The following is an 18,342-nucleotide window of genomic DNA, read 5'->3' on the forward strand; positions in this document are numbered from 1 at the left end:
CCCTTTAAAACACGTGTGGCAACTCAAGAAATCCTTTCCCGCTTACTCTGAACAGACAAGGCAACAATTCCAAGGGCCATGGGCCAGTTTTCCCCAACCTCATTTCTACCTGGTCGATCTCGTTCCTCAGAGCAGGGCCGATGGATCAGCTCTCCACCATTCTTCTGACATTGCCTCCCAAACGGTCTTCAGAGCCCTGGGGAGAAGGAATGCTTGTTGGTCTGTGGTCACAGGTCACACTCCCTCGGCACACACATGTGTCTCTGGCTGTGTCACGTAATCTGCAAGGAGAGAAAGGGGGAGGAAGGTGCAAACTGAAAAACATGGAAAAACTAAGCCAGCATCAAAACAGGAAGTCAAGCAAAGAAGAAAATACCAGAGAAACACTTGACAAAACTGTAATGAAGCAACAAACCACCACCCATTTAAAGAAGGAGACTTTTGTTTTTCCGGTTTTTCTTTTTTAAAATTTAGGCACTCGCTAATATTCACTAATTTCTTCATATACAGGATGGACAGAACGTGAGACTTTAAACACAGAATGTGAGAGAAAGGGAAATTGACAGATTAATCCACGCAGGCGGACAGCTCTACATTCTGATCTCTCATAAATGGGATGGAGAAAAAAAAACCTTGTGATTTAGAACATCTGAACGAGTGAGGAAGTGAAAGTGACAGGTACTATAATCCTGAGGCACATCCTGGAATGATTTATGCATGTGCCCTTCTCAGATGACACAATAATATTTCCGGGATTCTCACTTTCATGCCTGTCTGCAACTTATGTAGGTGTTTTCACTGATGTTTTAGCACAGCACTGCTTGGATTATGCAGGGAGCAGCTCTGAAGAGCCAACAAAGGCCATGGAACCAGGAGGGCCAGGAGCATGGCAAGTGGGTTAGTTCAAAACATTTACATTCTATTATATCTATTCCACACTACGTATATATGCCAAATCCTATCACTTAGCATAGTAAGTTGCTCTAGAGGTGACCTATTGATCCACCCATAGAGATTTGAGGAGTCCACTCCTCCATAAGTTTCATTGATTGAATGGGCCTACTCTAACTGTAATTGACTAAGCTAAAGCAAGTTGCATTTAGAGACAGACCATCTGAATTCATGGAACTTACAGAGGGGCTAACTCACCCAATCCCCACTGATTCAGGAGGCCTACTCGAGGGTGATTTACTATGCTAAGCAACAGGATTTGGTCATCATACTGAGAAAAACCACAAATGTGGGTAATTCCAAATGAGAAATGACTGGGCTAACGGCATAGGATGGCCATGTGATGAATGCTCCCCAAGAACTGGAAGCATGACCTGCAACACGATTGTTTGGGCCAAGAAAGAAAGAATTGGATGATTTAGCTATGGGGAGTTGAGAGCAATAAAAATATTGGGTTGAGGATCAGATTGAAAGAAAAGGGAATCAATGAGAAAAAGAGGAATAGATTAACCAGGTCTAAGAATGGCTCTGATGAACTAACAAAGAATCTGAAGACCCTGGGAGAGGATGGTATGAAATGTAGTAACTCTATAAAGGGTGATGGGGAGAGACATGGTGAACTGAGTGATGCCAATATGATAAAATAATCTCTATAATAATAATTGGCATTGAAGACAGGAAGTGAAGAAAGCAGGGGAAATGAGTCTTGGTTGCAGAGTACATGCAACTTATGGTCATCTTGGTTCACAGGAATGGCACGGTTTCGCAGGACTAAGAGCTGTTGGATGAGGGCAGCATCATAGGAAATTATGCCCGCTGCACAAGACTTGTGAGACATTTGACCCCCCTCCCCTCCAGATGCTCAGGAATTCAACTCCAATCACCTCCTCCTCCTGCGGGCCACTCAAAGTTGTCTATCCCTGGGTCATCCTCACAAGTAAAGAAGAGGAAGCACAAAATACTTCTCCTGGAGAGCAATATTTTTTTTGGGGGGGTGAGGTACTTTGTGGTGCTCTCGACAAGAGAATAGAAGCAATACAAGGTTTATTTGTGCAAAACAAGGCAGCTAATGTTTTGATGCAAACAATTAAATAAAATAAGGATGGCTTCCTCTTTGTTGCAAGGACTTTCAAGAAACACTGAAGGCTTTGTTTATGTCTTCCAAAATGATCAGCCGGTTGGGGTTCGCTCTGCGCCTCTCGCTCTCAATCTCTTTCTCTCTCTCTCTCTCTCTCTGTGTGCATGTGCGTGCTTTTCAACAAGAAAGGACATTCACTTTGCACAAATATCACGCTTTCTTGTTTCGTTTTCTCACGTTGAGACAAGGAATGTCACAGGACTTGAAAATTCCCCATCTTCACATCCTTAGCTCTAGATCACATCACCTGGAGGGCCAACATTTCACTGGGTGTATTTTAAAATACCAACTTTTAAAAACTGTCAGCATCCGGATGTAGGGAAATGAGCCTTGAATGTTCAGCCCCTCTTGCAGCAGGCCTATTGAATGATCAGGCAGTATTAAGTCGAGGTATGTGAAGCCCATGGGTCTACTCAAGCTGGTACCACAATTTTCACTCTCTGAAATGCCCTCTGAACTACTTCAGACATCAAGAAGCCACATGTGGATAACTCAGGTTTATTAGCTTCCCAGATACAGTAGAGGGAAAGTAACAGGATTGTGTCCAAACTGCCCAGAGCATAAAAATGTTTTGCTTTGCCTTCATATGTGTACAATTGCTGCCACCCTGCAAGGCTCTTCAATTAGAGAGAGGGCTACTTATTTAAACCACAGCTGGAGAACTTTTTGGCTTTCTAGATATTTTCCATTACAGTATCTTCAATTCTTTAACATTGAAAATACTGGTGATGGCTGCTTCTGGGAGCAAGAGTTTAAAACACCAGAAAGCCACAAAGGTCCCCCTGGTTTAAACAAGCATACAGCTATTGCTCTTTCAGATGTACCTGCAAGTTCGGAAGGAGGAGGGAGAAGCTCAATAGAAAGGAAAATAAAACATTAAATATATCTTCACCTCATCCACTGAAAGAGTTTTGCCATCTTTAGAATCTCTGGACCGACACAAGAGCAACTGGCTGTGTTCTATTTTTGTCTCCAAATGCCCTTGAAAATTAGCATCTCGCTCAATTTTACAAGGTCAAAAGAAACAGCCGTCACTCTTGTTCACTTAATCCCGACCTTCCTTTGTATGCCGCACGGCCTCTGCTCTTACCAGATTTAATCAGAGCGAGAGACCTCCTCTGCCCGAGCGAGTGAGCGAGCGCAGCGTTCTCACCCTCCTCGGCAGAAACCTTCTGAAAATGAACTGCCAGTAAACAAGCACAAGGCTTCCTTCGCATTAAATCCTGAGCCACTCTGACCTTTCCTTTCATGCTGCAAACACCTTGGGGCAGGGATCCTTCCCTGCTCATCTTCAAAGAGCTAGAGCTAGAAAAAGAAAAAGGAAAGGAAGGCTGCAGCTGGCAGAACACTGTCTTTCAGCCCAGATCCCTGTTGGTGACATCCACGCCTACAAACTCTGCTTTCTCTGGTTCTGCTGCTGGTCTGTTTCGAACCACAATTCAAGACATGGGTTAGAACCTAACCTTGGAAATGTCTCAAAAGGCACCTTCTCCACCTAGCTCCCCAGCTGCAGGTTTGGGGACTCATTCTCTCGCCAAGCCACCCAAGGCTGAGGAAGACTGGCAGTTTCACATCAAGAACATCTGGAGGGCCTTAGGCCACCACTTCTGGCCTAAATGCACACCCACGCGCTGCGTGATTTGCTGCTTTGCTGTTTAGCCATTACTTCCCTTCACCTGTCATATGTTCTGTACTCCGCAGTAGACCGTAAGGTGCTTGGGGTTTGCTTGGTGTGCTTGGCAAATCCTGAGAGTGCACTGCCTGCGCACTGGTGCACTTACTTGAGGGGCTGAGCTTTCAGAGAGCTTGCACGATAGGGCATTCCCTTCCCACTCTGCAAGGAGGAGCCCTATCATTTTAAATGAGGTGAGCATCACTTGTGTTATGGCAAGCCAGAAAGAATGCATGGCAGGTTCAGCCACTCCCAAAAGGATACTAGCCAGAGAATCCATTTCAAAACAATTGTTAACAAGAAGAAGAAAAATGTGGTGAGATGATATTGATGAAGATGGTTCAGAAAATACCCTAGCAAATGGATTACATCTGTCTGGAGCCAGGAAGGCCTGTCCTTTGTCCTTATTTTGGCAAATGTTTGTGAGATGCAGTGGCTAAGGCATTAGACTCTAACTAGAAGATTCACTCTGCCTTGATGCTGACTGAGTGACTCAGCCTAACCAACCTCACAGGGCTGTTAAGAAGACATGAGGGAGAGGAGAGAGATCTTATTGTGTTTCCCTGCCCTGAACTCCCTGGGGAACCTGGAAGATTAAAAGTTAACAACAAAGCAATGAATTAATTCAATGCAACTAAAGACTCAATGCAGCATTTTAAAAAATCAATGAATTCTTTGTAATCCCTGAAAACAGCCCTACATCACTTGATGTATCACGGGAAATCTGGGAATTCAGACCTGGCACGCCTTTGCACAAAACAGCTTTACACGGTGTGCTCATATTTCAGTAAGTGTGCAAATTAACTATATGAACAGCAGGCTTCAGACAGGGGGAAACTCTGCTAATTATGACATCCAGGTAAGTGACAGATAGCCATGTGCTTGCCACAAAACTGACCCTAGCGTTCATCACCACACAAGCACTTAAAGTCAGAAGACAACCATCCAAATGAAGCCAAAGTCACATCACATCTGAAATCCTTTACAGGCTCTCACTTTATACCTGCCGATCGCCATACATTGGCAAGATAAGAAAAACCGACAGCCATTCATTTCTTCAAACAGCAAAACAAATTCAATGAATGTTCATCAGAGCATCTTTTCTGGTTGCCACAATAGAGCTGGAATGTAAAAAAAATATATATGCAAAGTGAGTGAGCCCTACTTGGGCACACTGGAGCTCAGTTTCATGTAAGCACACACAAAGCACACAAGCCAGGTGTGAGGTCTTCCTTCACGCTTGAGTTTGCTAGGCAGTGTCATCCAACCACAGATCTCTTAGGCCACAGACAAGAAGCATGCCTCAGAGCACTGGAACCTACTGTGTAACCACACCAGGAGGGCCACACCATCCCCACCTCATCTCAGACCTGCACATGTCTGCAATCTGGATATAATATTTCAGGGATGTTGGGCGACTGACTAAATAATCCATCAGCAAAGTGTTTCTGAACCTACTGAAGTCCACCTCAGTGAATGGTACAAGAACACTCCCTTCTGCAGTGCCTCCCCAGTTCTCCCTAATTTCTGCTCCCTCAACATGACAAGACAGCTACACAAGGAATTTTCCAGTCCTTGCCTCCAGCGTGTGAACAAGGCATGGAGGGCTTTTTGCCCTACCCAACTTTCTTTGAAATGCATGCAAAACAATTCTACAAGAGTTTGCACAAACCCTTTTTTCTCCTCCTGAAAGCAAAGAACAGAAACAGAACCAGCACCAAAAGTGATGGGGGAAAAATATTCAAACAACCCATCTCAGGCTTCAGATGTTTTTAAAAAGTCTATGAAACAAACAGGAGCAATCGCTTTCCTAAAACTGTTGACAGGGTATCTCTAGAAATCAACACACAGTCATGAAAGTAACATACCTTCCTCACTGCTGCCTCCCCAGAACTAACCAAAGAACACAGGAAGCCTCATATGGAGTCAAATCAGTCTTCCATCTGGGCAAGTTTATTCAAGCAGACTTCTTTCCTAGTCCTCTCGGGTGCTCCCTGGTGGTCTACCATCATCCATGGCCCAAATGAGTCCCTCCCTGCTTAGCTTCCAAAATCAGAAGAAGAAGAAGAAAGGAAGCATTCAAGATCACATGATGTTCATATATCACATACAGTAGCACATTGCTCTAAAAGATGCGGGTTCCACACAGCCAGAGGGGTTGCAAGCTGTTGACAGACCTCCCTCCCATGCAATCATACTCAGGTCTCCTCAGAAGAGGTCACATGGTGTCCAGAGAGGCTTATTCCCAGACACTTGTTCAGAAGAGCCCATTCACATGAAATGAAAGAACCCCATTTTAAAGCTGTGGAAGAATACAAACCTGTATGACTCTACCCAAGCATGCCAGCCCCCTTGAGCTCCACAGAGTTTGCTTCAAGGAGTCTGGGTACTGGCTTGCAAGCTCGGCTGCCACCCCTGCATCTGCCACCCACAAATTAATACCAGGATGTGACTTTCATCTGACCGAATCAAGCACCAAGCAATTTCAACAGGTGACACCTGGCTTCTTGTAAGACAAGCAGGAAACCACCTCTCCATCCATAGTTCCAGAGCATGAGTGATTTTACAAACCTCATCTCATCATCCCGTTTCATAAAACCACAAATATCTTTAACAGAAGGCAACCCCCACTGGCCCCTCCTTCCTTACAAGCATGCACCAAATTTCAGCTTGCTATGCAAATATCCTCATGCCTGCTCACCTTGGAGCACTACTGAATCACTTCACATGTACAGGATCTCATTGCTAGGTGTTCCTTCCCCCCCCAACAAAAATCTATACAAAAGGCCATTGTGATATAAGGAAAGCAAGTGAAGTGTAAGCAAAAATAAATATCCATGGCACACAGGATAAGCATTATTCAGTTTCTAAAAGGTTTCAATTGGATCCTTTACAGCTACATCCAAAAGGAGGAGGACTGGATACATACAAACACACACACACACAGTATGAGATCTCCCCCAGAAATAAAGTGGGACCCAATGCATTTTCAATTGGCAGTGAGGAAGTTGGAATACAAGCAGCCTGTAGAAAGCCAAAAGGCCCATCAGGGTGGGTAGTCAAACTTATTTATGTTCTGCCTTTCCTCCTAATCAAAATCTGCTTGGAAAAAATCCATGTTATTGTAGCATTTAAACAAGATGAAGGCAGAGCCCAGACAGACACCAAAAAGATCAATAGCGAGCCATACAAAGCCTGTATTTCCGAGATAAGAAGGGGACTGCGAGTAGAAAAGACCACGTTGAAAACCAGCGACAGGCACAGAGCTCCCAACCGGCGGGGTTCGCTTTACAGGGTGAATAGCAAGGGCAGGACGATGGGAGAAAAAATCGCAGACTGTCACCCCAAGGGCCACGGCGCCGGATACACGGCCTGGGGCAGAAAACAGGTGCTACAGAAGAGAACGCCAGAGTGTGAGGAGATGATGGGTTCCCCCAGCCCCGAATCTCTTAATGCCTCCGCCGCACGATTGACTTCACCAGGCATGACTAAACCAAAATACTCTCCTGATTTTGTTTTCAAGGATATGTGCTAAAGCAGACCAAACCATCCACCGCTTTGAAAACTATAACATCTTTATTTTCCACATCTAGAACTGTCTCCATTCCTCCTAAATACTGCCTCCCGCGCCCCCCTTTCCAAGAACCACCTTTGAAAAGTTAACACAACCTTGCATGGCATTCCGCCCCCCCATGCAAGCAGAATGGGGGGGGAATGTCCAGGCTGTTGCAAAGACTACAACACCCATCATCTCCAGATATCGCAGGGAGGGAAGTCTGGCGTGTTTGCGAAAAGCAGCCCCTCTGAATGCGGAGCCGCAGAAGGCGAGACCTGATGCGCTTCGCGACTCCAGCACCGAGCGGCGTGAAGGCAAACTCACTCTCGGATCTCTTCCGGTACCCTCGGAAAGCAGAGCCAGGAGGAGGAGAAGCCCGCGGCCAGGAGAGGGGCCTGCCGCCCCCGGAAAGTGCCCGGCGCTTGGCCGCCGCCGCCGCGCCTCCCTTTTCCCAGCGGAGCCTCAGCGCGCAGCGCCTTCGCCGGGGGTCGCGGACGATGCCCCCGCCCAGAGGGAGCGCCGGTCCACGGGGCGCGGCGGCCGCCCCACCCGGTTCGGAAAGGCGGGACACGTGACGCGAAGGGCGGGGCAGTCTCCCCCGGCATGGAGCAGGGTCGTCGTCGGAACCGAGGGCCCGGGTCACCCGCCGCGGCGAGGCCAGGGAAAGGCGCAAGACCTCTTTCCGCGCGCAGCTTCCACGAAGTTTGGGGCAGGGGCGGGGGGAAGGAGAGCGAGCGAGCAAATGTATGAAGAAGCGAACCCCACCGAAGGGCAGCGAGCGAGCGAGCGAGCGAGGAAGAAGCGCTCCAGCCTCCCCCGAGGCAGCGCCGCGAAGTCTCCAGCTGGGAGAGTAATTGGAAAAGTGAAAACATCCGTCAAGATTGAGGCGGAGGGAGGCCCCCTCCCCCTCCCGCCCCGGCCTCACAGGCTCGCGGGGGGGGCGAGGGAGGGCCAGGATTCTGGCATCTGGAGATGATGATACGGGGGGGGGGGAAAGTTGTTTATTTGTTAAAAAGCCCCTTCCTTCCTCCCTTCCTTCCAACACCCCCGAGGCCCCTTTCCCCCGCCCGGCTTTCCTAGAAGCACCAAAGCAGCGGGAAGTTTCCTCCTGCGCGTCCCCGGGCTCGGGAAGGGGGCGCTCCGGGGCTCCCCAAGAGGCGGGACCCCCTCCGCGTGTCCGAATTGCCCCCCACAATCGCTGGGCCGCCCGACTTCTGGGGGGGAAGGACGAGGGGGGAGCGGGGAGCCCCTCGTCGGAAAAGCCGCCCCCCGGGAGCCCCCTCCCCTCCTCCGGGGGCCTCCCGGCCGCCCCCCCCCCCTCCTCTTTCCAGCCCCGGCCCCGAGTCTTACCTGGGCGCCAGGCCAGCCTCTCCGCAGCCCGAAGGGACGGCGCCGCCGGGCTCCTCGCCGCCGCCGCCGCCTCCAAAGGAGCCCCAGCCGGCCAACCTGCCCGCGGAACGGCCCGCCGCAGGTGCCGCGGATTAAGCCCTCGGTGGCGCGCACGCGGAGCGCAGCCGGGCAGCCACACCCACCGCGCGCGCCCGCCCGCCCGAGCTTGAGACAACGCGAGGCTCACCCGCCGGACTGGCCAAGCGCGGAGCCCCGACGGCAGGCACCGCGGCCGCCGGGCAGGCGCTCCTTGCTCTCCCCCGGCGCTCCCGCCTGCCTTCTCTCCGTCGGCCCGGCCGGGCTGGGCTGGGCTGGGCTGGGCTCCCCCCGGGGCTGGGCGGCTGCCGCTCTCACCTCCTCGGCCTTCCCACCGCCGCCTTCGCCGTTTGCGGCAAGCAGGCAGGCAGGCAGGCTCCCTCCTGGCGAAGAGCGAGGCGCGCGGGCGCCCCCTTTCCCGCATGCGCGCTCCCGAAGCCTCTCTCTCGCCCCCCCTCCCCTCCCCGCCCGCCAGCCATCGCCCGTTGCAAGCCCCGGGGCCGGCCCGAGAGCTTGTGCTGCCTGAGCGCCGGCTCTCGCTCCGCGGTTGCTCCGAGCCGTTTTGCCGGCCTCTTGCCTTCGGACAGGCTGACCCAGCAGAGCTTCCTCCTGGCCTGGATCCAACCAAAGCTGGAGGAGACCATGGGATCTGCAGGGATGGCAACAGGTCGTTTTGCCATGGGTTGGGACCACTGACTGCATAGCAAACCCCCTGGTTTTTTTTTTTTGACAGAGCAATTTTGTACATATTGTCTACTCGGAAGTAAGCCCTGTTGAGTTTCATAGGACTTGCTCCCAAGTAACCGGGAGCACTTCCAGCCTTCAGCTCCAAATCCACTTAACCTCCCGGCCCTGGAAATGCAAATAAACACAACCTGGAAGTGGGAGCTGAGTCAGGGGCACCGGGCCCGATCCTGTGCAAAACCTCAGGCAGCTCTAAAAACTTGGCCACCAGGCGGGCTGAAAATCTCAGGCTGAAAGGAACTGAAGTTCTTCCCTAACCAAATAAATAAATAAATAAAAACAAATATATACTGTATACAAATACACACACAAACAGGGAGAGAGAGGTGTGTGTGTGTGTGCGTTGTCCTGCTTCTCTGCAGCCTTGTGATAGATGATAGTCTCCAGACAGACCCCATAGCAGTTTTTCACACAGGAGATTATTGATTTATGGGGTTTTTCTGCTTCGCCTTGTGATATCAGGGGCCATTAACTGAGGTGGCTTCGGAAGGAGGATCAGGCAAATTCATGGGAGGGGCGGGGGGGGGGTAAGAGTCCCAAGCCGATGGAGGTTTGCAAACGGAGATGGGGGCGGCCGGCCCCCATGGGAAGCAGGACGAAGAGGCTGCTCCCACACATGTGAACAACCGAGAGGCCGAAGATGCCATTTCCGGAGCTTGCCTGACCGGAGCTGCTTCGGCCAAGATCTTCGCTCTTCTGTATACGTAAAGATCTGGAGGCGTTCTTGAGGTCCTATCATGGCACCGACGTTTCCTGTTCAGGGGCCGGCCCTGCGGTTCACCAAAGTAAGGCAGCTGCAGATCTGGAGTGTGGATCTCCTGTAACCTTTGAACGACAGACCGCTGGGATTGGCCTGGGAATCTTCATGCCAAGGGTAGGCCTGGCAACGGAGTTCTCTGCCCTTCCTCACAGCTTTTGGGGGCGAATTTGACTGACCGAGGACCATCTCCATCCTTGGAGCATCTATTTTCAGTTTTCGCCTCTGGCTCTCTATCTCCCCCTGCTGGTAACTGCGGAAAGAAGGGGGGACAGGCAGAGAAACCCAGCACCTTTTTCCTGCTCTGTTCTTCTTTATCTCTCAACTCTCACGTTGCCTTTAATTTCTTTTTAATCTTCCAGGCCTTTGTCCTTCAGATGTTCTTTTGTCAACACATGCCCAGGGATGCCGGCAAATCTCCCCTGTGTGTCCATCAGAATTTCTGCTTACCTATTGTTTGTTTTTCGTGCCCTCCTCTTGTGAGGTGTGTAGACATGTTCTCTCCCCCTCCCCTCACACACAGCCTCCCTTATGCCTCTACCTCCTCGCAGTCCTCCCTGGAGCAGCCTCCTCCTCCTTTTCCCTGCCTGCCTCTTTTCCAGTCTCTGCATTGCCCTCCTAGTAATGCAATCCAATCCGCTACGCTTCCCGATTCCCCTGAGCCTTTCGGGACACCATCCCATATTGAGGGGGCATTGACTGGCTGCCTTGACCCCCCCCCAGGGGAATTCTGTCTTCTCGCTAACTCTAAACTACCCTCCCCCTCAAGTCCCTGGCCAAGGAAGCTGCAAATGCTGCTCCTCAGCAATCAATAGCAAAGTGGTTTTGCCTTCTCTGTTGGGGGAAAAAGTATCAAGCAGAGATTTTCCTCTTAAAAAGAAAAAAAACCACACACCACAGGATGAAATGTTGGCTTGCCTTGCTCAGCTCAGGGCTGTGCTGTGCTTCATGTTCAGTTAAAACTGGGGAATTGTTCCCAGATGTCTTCCTGGAGGCAAACTGGGGTTCCTTCCAGATGAATGGGTTTGCATATATCTGTGGGGCTGACCCTACCATTAAGTGGTTCAGGTTGGAACTGCCGAAGGACAGCAGCTGAGCATTGCACAGGCCTCTCCCCTCTTGCCTCCTGCCCTCATAAACCTGTTTGCTGCCCTTTATGTCTGGATTTTCCTCAAAGTAGCCTATGTAGTTTACCTCTACGCCAGTGTACACTCGGAACAGCCCTGAGAGGTGGGTTACATTAAGGTAAAGTGCCTGGCCCAAGGTTAAGGGGGTTCTTCTACATTTTATTTAGGGCTAGAGCCTTGAGATGGATTTGGGTTTTGCTCATGCAAAGCATTTAAAAGAAGCTGAAATACAAGACTAGGAGATTTCAGATCTCTACTCTGGATCATAGCTAATAAACTTCAAAACAGGATGGAGAAATTATAATGTAATGCATCTGTCAAGTGCAAAACCTACATTTAAGCAGTGAGCTCTTTGATCACGATAGCAAGGTTAATTTGTCATTGCTTCGTGAATGGTAGGCATGACAGTATTTGAAGCTGACCCGCTCCCTCCACTTGTGTCGCGTGCATTCCTTGCTTGGAATTGGTTTTGAAAGCCGGGACTGAGAGAACTGACAAGCCGGAGCTGTAACAAAATGTTGGAATCTGGAAGGTACTTGACGCTTCATTCCGTTTCTCTTCCCCTGCAGTTTTCTGTCTACCTTCCTGTAACTGTCAGCCAAAATTCTGTATCCCCTGGACATATCCGTGAGTTTCCTGGTGTCCTGCAAGAAGAGCCAGCCTATGTAGCCTTGGGCAAGCTACACAGTCCTAGGGTGCCCCTAGAGGAAGGGAGGGATAATACACACCTGTATATTCCCTCTACCTCAGTGGTCCCCAACCCCTGATCTGCGGCCCAGTGCCAGTCCGTGGCCTGAGCCGAACTGGGCCACGGAGACAGACCTCCTGTCCCTCCACGCACGCAGACCCCTGCACAGCTGATTTGCACATGCATGTGCGCTCCAGAGCACTCGTGCCAGTGCTGCGCCACCATTTGTGCATGCGGACGAGTGCCCGCACCCCCACGTCGCCTTTTGCGCATGCGCACGAACGCGCCTGCACAAGTGCCAAGTTGCCATTTGCTCGCAGGCGCTCATTTGTGCATGCGGACAAGCATGGGGGGATGCCCTGTCTTCCCCAGCTGGTCCGCAGGGTGAAAAAGGTTGGGGACCCCTGCTCTGCCTGGAAAACCCTGAAAAGGGTCAACATAAATTAGAACTGTGTCTGCAGCGCATGATGATTGTTATTACAGACCATTCCAGTACAGGAATAAAGGCAGGGAAACACTGATGCCAGAAGTAGCCCAAGAACAACTCCCGCTAAAATTAATCAGAGCAAGAAACCTACTTTCAAGTAATATATGCCTTCTCGCTTTCACTACAAGAAATAAGAATTAGTGAATTTCATGGATGATGCTGAATTAGTTTCGAGAAAATGGGCTAGAAATGTTTCCTCCGCATATTTTGAGGGGTTGAAAGGATGGGCTCAGTTGGATGGGCCACTGGGTGGTCTGACTTAATGGCTCAGTTCTTCACAATGGCCAAGGAAACGGAAGTCTTTCATACAGTCAGTTATTTATTAAGCTCCACTTGCACACGAATGAAAATCAATAGGACCTTTCCCTGTTGGCTCCAAAGGGTGATAAAAACCAGAAATTGTAACAAGAATGAATATATGCTCTTGCTTTCATATTTTTCTGGCATTATCTTTCAGCTTCCTCATTTGTCTTTAACAAAAATGAACTAAAAGAGAAGTTCTACCAAGCTCCTGAGAGACATTGTGTGGGTAGAAGTCAAAACATGGAATACATGAAAAATAGAAAGGATGTTTTTGCTTGTTTGCTTGTTTTTTTTAAAGCACTGCTTGATTATCTACTTTTCAGTTCTCCAGACAGAAGCTAGGTTTGTGTGAAGAGATCAGAGGGGTATTCAGAGATGGGAAAATATGTTTTCTGGAGAAGTCCTGCCCCCCCCCCGGCCAGAATGAACGGTGGGGATTTCGGCAGTTGTCTCAATGCTGCTCGATGGACAGGCAATCATTGTAAGTGAGTACACGGACATGCAGAGCAGAAATCTAACTTTTTCTTGATTTACTTGTGGGGAAAATTTCCCAAGCTTCTTTGAATAGGAAGTGTAGTGCAACATTGAGCTAGACAACCACTGCCACAGTGCTTCCTCTTCCTCCTCCTCCTCTTCTGGGCTTCTCAGGGCACTTGCAGAATACTTTGGGAATTGCTTCCTTCCAGGTCTTCAGGCAGGAAGGAAAATCCCAGTCCCAGCAGCCGTTTAGTAGCACCTAGCCTGACTTTGCTTGTAGAATGGATTTAAGGACCAACCACCATCCATTCCTGGTTGGTGCCCTACCAACCTCTTCACTGCATAGCAAAGGTGTTTCTCTGTGTGCTGCTCCAAATGGCACAGCGAGTGCAATGGCATGTACCCATCAGGTTTCTTCTCCTTCTTTGTGGCTTTTCGATGCACTGTCACTGGTCTTGTGCCATTTAATTCTAAACAGAGGACCAGCATCTCCACTCATGAGCCTTCTTGCTGCTGAGCAAAGCCTGGAGGAAAACTCTCCTCTCCTGAACCTTCCTCATCCTGCCTCTGTGTTATTACAAGCCCCTCCCATGGCCATCACAAAGGTTTACCTCCCTGTTTTCAGGTTATGGCCCTAAAATCTCAGAATACAGGACGCTAATTGTCTGGCTGTCTTGCACACCACCCAGCAACACCCCCCCCCCAAGACCAAAAACAAACAGGCTCGAGGACAAAGACCTTGGTCAAGATGCACGTTCTCCAAGCCTGCAAGGACTCCTGCATCTTGAGGAATGGCCGGTAGCTCCCTGCATGCAAGGCTTTGCCATTGTAGCTCTTCTCAAACCTGGAATAATCCCAGTCGGCCCAGAGAGACCCACTGGCACACATTTTGAGGGTACTTCTGCACCAGGAAAAACCCTTTTTGTTCTCTCCATCTGTTTTCTTCTTAATCCTCTTAGGTTTCTTCCTGTCACGCTGTGTTTCTAAGTAGTTTCATTTCTGTGATCTTTTCAGATATTCTTGTGATGCCAGTTTTAGCGTCTGCTGTTTTTAATTCATGGCTCTACAAAACAATTGTTTTATTGTCCTTTTGGTTTGATTTGTCTGGATTTTGTTTGCATTTTTATTGTACCCCACCCTATTAGCTACGTATTAGCCACAGGGCAGTTAAAAACGAATGGGCCCACAATTTGCAGAGATACACTGAAGATATCTTTATGGTTTCCTGGTCCTATTTCTATTGCTTTCTTTTTAGTTGTTATCTCTTCTTGTTGTTTATTTTTTATTTTTAAAAACTCTCTTTAGCCAACCCTTTCCTTACCAATGCCCCTTCACATAGGTTTTCTTCAATCCTCCCCCCATATAATTCCATTAAATGGAAATTGCAGTGCAGTCGGAAGCTTTTTCTGAGCGCATAGTGACTCAGAATGTTTCATTCAATATTGGGGCTAGAGGCCAAGAGGTGAAAAGCTGAATTTTTATCCCATATTTGCCAGATAGGGCATGCATCCACTTATTTTATTACTAGCAAAATAGTGGTAATTAAGACAGGCAGGATGTCTGCAGAGCATCGACTTGTACATCACAAAGACAGAGGTGGGGTTGGAGAAAACCAACCTGTACGGCACTGCAGGAGTCTCAAAGGATGGCCAGGAGAGTTTCAATTTAAAAGGAAAAAAGAAGGAAATAGAAGAATTAATGAAGTTTTGCCCACATGCTGTGCCCGCCTTCATTGGCAATGCTCATGGGGGTGGAGGGAGGCTACAGTGGGGAGAAGAAGGATACAACATAACAAAGAGTAATATCTCATTTGCATTTCCAAGCATAACAATGGTAACTAATTTCTCTTTTGATCCCGTTTCCCTACTTTATGCACTTTTGGTGATCCAGAGTTAAACAAACCTCCAGGACACTTTGGAGAAGGAGACGAGGGAGAAGTATTTCCAGCCCCATCACACCCAGGAAAATGCTGTCCATCAAATACCTCCTGAAACATTTTCCAAGTGCTGTTTTTTCTTCCCTTTTGCCTCTTTGGCCAGGATGAGGGACAAAAGAAAGCTGCTGTAAAATGACAGGGGGTGGGATCAAGATATTTTCCAGGGTGCAATTTTAAGATTTTTTTAAAAAAATGTGATCAAAGAACAGGTCCAGTGCCAACACTTGGAGCAATCCCCCCCCCCCCAGGATTTCACCGAGGTCCCCTTGTGCTCAATCTGGGTCTGGGTCTCCTCCCACCCAAGGCAGGAGCGCCAGCCAGAAACAGGACCCCAGGAGATGGTCAGGACCACCAGGCCCATGCAGTTGGTTTTATGGCCGCTGCTACTGCAGAAGGCCACATTGAACACTCACACTGAAGGGAATTCGTCCAGTATGTATGTATGTATGTATGTATGTATGTATGTATGTATGTATGTATGTATGTATGTATGTATGTATGTATGTATGTATGTATGTATGTTTGCATGTATGTATGTTTGCATGTATGTATGTATTTAAAAAACTACAGTGCTCCTGATCATTTCCTTTGCTAAGGTTTTAACATTTGCTTTCGTGTGTGTGTGTGTGTGTGTGTGTGTGTGTGTGTGTGTGTGTGTGTGTGTGTGTGTGTGTGTGTGTGTGTGTGTGTGTGTGTGTGTGTGTGTGTGTGTGTAGTAAATGGCTCCAGATTCAGAAATGTGGTTGAATGTTATAGCAGTTCTATGCCCGCCCATCCTTTAAAATGAATAACACCCTATAAAGCAACATCATTCCAAATATAATTTGGACTGCTGGAGATAAGCAAGAAGCACAGAGTGTAGCATTACAAAGTGAGGAGGGGGGGAGCCCTGTTTCCAGTTCAGAAAGTGAAATGCTGTTGAAAAAAACAAACAATGATGAAATCCTGTTTTACAATTCAATACCCTATAATGTACAGTATTTTAAATTGTGCCCACTGATACATACTCCAATGTTTTGTTTTCTTTCTTTTAAAAAAATACATATGAAATTATTTGCTGAATATGGTGTTAGTTGCAAAAACTAGTTTTCTGGAGATTTCACAAACTTGCCAAAATGTCCCAGGTAATCCCACCTATAGGTAATAGCAGACTACCATCTGCCCATTAAAAAGTAGACAACCGAGTCACTGGTAAACCAGATAGCAAAATAAATTCAATTTTCCCTTGCAGATAAAGGAAAAAAACATTAGTGTGATAATATGGAAAAGCCATGGATATATTTTAAAGCACAGCAGCTTGTGGACTGGTTTAGTACTACGGCTATAATTGAAAACCCCAACAAAATATGGATCTGCATGGATCTGGGTCACTTAAATAAACAAACCCATAAAGCATGGTCTTGTGTGTGCATGCGCACGCATGCATATGTATACATGTAAATGTGCGCAAAGATACAGAGCTTAAGACATCAGATAAAATTAATTTTCCTCTTAATCTCATCTGAAGGAAATCTCAGCCACAGAATCTAGGCAACTTAAACTGCAAGTTCTTACCTGCTAGATATGGTCCAGTTCATCAAGGACCCCAAAGTGGTGTGGCTTCCAGCTTTGGTCCCAAAAGGCAGCTTTGAGCCAAGAGGGACCCTAGCTGAGGGGAGAAAAAGCAAAACAACCTGCACCACCCTGAAGACCACCAGGTCTACCATAGCAAAACCTTTCATGGACCACCACAAAGTCTCCTGCCGTCAAATATCAGCTAGCTTTTGAAGCACCATCAGCTGTCTCTCTCTCAGCCTAAGGCTGATGCTTCTGCCCTGGCAGGATGCCCAGCTTGGGGCTGAGAGATCAAGACAGCCACTTGGGATACTGTAAGTCCCCCTGCTACTGCCATGGATTCGGCAGTCATGTTGACATCCCTGAGCAGGGCTGGAGAGGGAAAGGGTGGGGTGGGGGTTAAAGCAACTTATATACAAATACAGACGAGTGGAACCGATTAAAATGGACATCTCCTGAGTTTTCCCATCAGCAAAGAAGCACTTAGGTGCTTGTCCAGTGACTTGCGGTGGCAGCATAATACCAGGAAGGGAACATATTTCATCCTGGGGATGGCAGGTCTGCAGTTCCTCCTCAGCTAAGTGCACTTCAGTATGGGACTCCAGGGAGATTAGAGTCCCCATCTTGGAGGAGCCAGACAGAAGTGATGTCTCTCCTAGCCCTCACCTAGGAGGCTGCTGAAATGAATGGCCTTATATTTTTAGAGCAGGAGGGCTGCTGAATCTTCCAGACAACAACGGCAGAGTTCTGCTGTGTCGCTCCGGTGGCTCTAAAGTCGAAGCCCTGGTGGATCTGTAATCCCTGCTGCCTTTAAGCATTCAGATCTATATAGGGATGGTTTGCAGTCCTTGACCAGGGCTCTGCTTGGTCAAATCACTCACACGACATCTATGGCATGGGTGGTTTTAGATGCATCATGAGGTGAATCTAGGAACTCCTTGTTAAAACCAAAAACCTTGTTAGTTCAAATGGGCAACCTCTACTTGTGCCTTGGCAAGCTTACAGTCTGAGCTGAACATTGGTGGTGTGTGGTGCTCTGCTGGGTTTGAGATGTTTTAAGTTTCATTCAATGCAATTTAATATGTAAAGCTTCCTCTATGTCATGTGGGAGCTGCTGTCCTGCAAGCGGATTTATCTCTTTCCATTTCTCAGGTTTACATTCTCAGGTTTACATTTTCAGATCCATTAAATTTGTGCATTAAATTCTGATAAAGATAATAAAACTAACTAAACAAAATCCTCAACCATCTGCACAGGCCACAATTCAACAGATATAGCTGTTTACAGCATGGTAGAGACCACATTTTTGACCCTCGTGGTTACTGAATCATGGCTGAAGATCAGAAGACTGTCAGACAAAAAGAGGCGGCAATTAACATTTCAGAAATGACTGAATGCACAGAGGGGTGTGTGTGTGTGTGTGTGTGTGTAAATCCCTCTGTCATGCTTTCAGCCATCGCTGTTTTCTCATTTTTTTCTGAAACTCAAAAGCCTCAAATGTCAATGTGTATGTTTATGATTGCTCCT

The 18,342-nt window shown here is 48.2% G+C and overlaps 1 protein-coding gene across 10 annotated transcripts in view; it reads right to left on the reverse strand.

Moving 5' to 3' along the window:
- SEMA6D (semaphorin 6D) overlaps positions 1-7,732 on the reverse strand; it is a 232,925-nt gene extending 225,193 nt beyond the window's left edge. For 5 of the 10 annotated variants that reach the window (XM_078381018.1, XM_078381013.1, XM_078381016.1 and 2 more), the window contains exons 1-2: positions 7,642-7,731; positions 110-281 (exon numbers count right to left, since the gene is read on the reverse strand). The gene's annotated coding sequence lies outside the window, so the exon portion shown is untranslated. Of the gene's footprint in view, positions 1-109; positions 282-7,641 lie in introns of those variants that run through there. The other 5 variants (XM_078381012.1, XM_078381015.1, XM_078381008.1 and 2 more) reach the window with 2 other exon arrangements.
- Between the last annotated feature and the right edge of the window lie 10,610 nt (positions 7,733-18,342).

This window comes from Pogona vitticeps, chromosome 12 (assembly GCF_051106095.1).
Source record: "Pogona vitticeps strain Pit_001003342236 chromosome 12, PviZW2.1, whole genome shotgun sequence".
In the NCBI taxonomy this organism is placed as follows: Eukaryota; Metazoa; Chordata; class Lepidosauria; order Squamata; family Agamidae; genus Pogona; species Pogona vitticeps.